Genomic DNA, 2,635 nt, shown 5'->3' on the forward strand with positions numbered 1-2,635 from the left:
TATATATATATAACTCTTTCAAATTCATACAATAACAAATATAGACTCAAAAAGACCTTAAAAAAACATCTAAATTCCTTAAAATTTGAGGTTACTTCTAAATATAAAAAAACAGAACCCATCATTTTAATGAAACGATACAATCGATACAAGATTTTATCGAGGCGTAGTTTTAAATGATTCCTGAAAAAAAAGGTAAATCAGTTAAATATTTAGGAGTCGCGTTACACAGCAAACTGTTTAACCGCTACACCAAAATAAGAGAACGTAAAGAAAATAGTCCATAAACTTATGGTCCAGAAATAGATTGATACTCTATAAAGCAGTAACTATCATAACTTATACTTGTTGTCCCATATCGAACTTCACTAACTCAGCCAGTATGAAAAAACTACAAGTATTCATTAAAAGAAATTCTTTAATAATATTTTATAACTATTAATTTTGCACTAGAATAATTAAAACTAAATATAGACACTGTACCTGAATATATATACAAATTGAACCATAATCTCTAACTGAAATAGGAAATCATACAAAAACAACACGTAGATATAAATATAAGAGAACCAAACATATATCACTGTAAAAAGAAATCAATAAATGATATGTATTTTATTTTATTACAATATTTTTTTTTTTATCTAACAGTTCAGTGTTATGCCATAAGCAGCAAGAAAAATGCATTATATAAAGGTGTATCACAAAGAAATGTAGTAATTGTTGTACATTTTATATTTATGAAATAAAAACTTATAAAATAATATACATATAAAAAATTTTGTGTGAATTAATTTTTTTAAAACATTTAAGAGGTTTAATCAGAATTACAGAAATCCAATGTCATCTACCGATTTAGGGTAAACGTGCAAGAATATAAAGTGGGATATAACGATAAACAATATTTATAAAATTGTAATATTTAAAAAAAATAAAGTATTGTTTTCTTTATAGATTAAATAATCGATAGATATGTCCAAAAATGCATTCCTTTATCGTTTTCTAGGATGTAATTTTGATTTTTCTGAGTATACCATAAAATAAATAATTAATGTTCTTAGAATAATACATTTTACCCTAGTAGTAGAACTTCGCCTTTTTTCAAAAATATGCTGGTAAATGAATTAAAGTTAAAATAATTCTTAGAGGAAATTTTTTCCAATAATCAATCTGCTCTTTTTGGATAATTTATTGATACTATTTATTTTAAAAAAGAACACATTGGATAAATCATGAATGTTTTTATTAGAAAAATATACTTTGAATCAAGAAACTCGAAAAAAAGTAAATTTAAATTATTCTCATTATAATTCGATACAACATTATCATGTTTATACAACATTATAATTCGGTACAACATTATGGTACGTAAAAAGAAAATTTTTAATTCATAGGAGCTCATAATAACGAATTTCATATTCTATTCATTTGATATGTTAATATAAAAGTAAATTAAAAACAAAATAAAGAGTTATATGAATACAAAACAATTAGTTCAAATCTTTACTAAAAATAACAATTAAATGTACCTTATAATTATTACATAATAAAGAAATTGAGTTGATTGATTAACAGTTTATTTAAATCATTTATATATAACTGAGATGAATATAAAAGCAATAAAAAACTTCAAAATAAAAAGGATCTAAAATAACGTGTAAAAGGTAATATTATTACTTAAGAAAAAAATAAATAAATAAAGTTAGAGTTTATTTTTTCTCTTCTTTTTGTTTTATGAGTATTGAAAATAATGATCTCCAGTATAAATTTGTCCATTAAATTAAATACCCCAACATTGGTTTAGTAAATGAAGTTTGGTTTATCTGGTTTAAGCCGGATCTGGGGGATACGATGGGAAGGATTTGCAATTACTCAGCCAAGCTTTTGACTTTTATCTCCACCACTAAATATTAAAATATTCATACAATTAATGTACCTAAATGTAAATTAATTTTTAATTTTTACCTACTCTTTACGATTCTCATGCATATTTTATTAGGTAAAGAAAGTAATTTTAATTATTTATAAGTATTGTTCAGATTTTATAAATGGTTTGAAGTATGAAATTATTTTCCAGCCATGGATACATTTTTATTATTTTATGGAAAAAGAGTATATTAAAACCAGTTTAACTAGTAATATCTAAAAACCAGAATAACCTACAACTCAAATATTGAACATGTTAAAATAATTAATTCCAACGCACTAACTTTACATAAATAATTATATTACATTATAAGATCAGTTTTGACTAGCAGGACACTATAGATAATGGAGAAGAAATTAATAATAAAATCTATCGGAAACATTCCATAAAAAGAAAAAACTGGAGTCGAACCGTACATTATATAAGTGATTAAAATAAAATTAGGGAGCCCATGATGCAGACATTATAAATAAAATAAAATTTAATATATTTGAAGCTACGTTTCAAACGAGACCATTCACACCGACCTAAGTAATCTGACTGTTATGAATGTGAATTCGTGACAGAGTTCGTAATTATGAATTCGTAATAGTCGTGAGTGCAGTTCGCACTCCTACTATTGCGCATTCCTCCTTTTACAATCAATTTCGGTCTATACACCAAATACAAATATTTCAATTCATTTCTTTTTTTCTTTCCCTTTTCTGT

The sequence above is a fragment of the Halyomorpha halys genome, unplaced genomic scaffold (genome assembly GCF_000696795.3).
Source record: "Halyomorpha halys isolate HHAL.00 unplaced genomic scaffold, Hhal_1.1 Scaffold115.1, whole genome shotgun sequence".
In the NCBI taxonomy this organism is placed as follows: domain Eukaryota; kingdom Metazoa; phylum Arthropoda; class Insecta; order Hemiptera; family Pentatomidae; genus Halyomorpha; species Halyomorpha halys.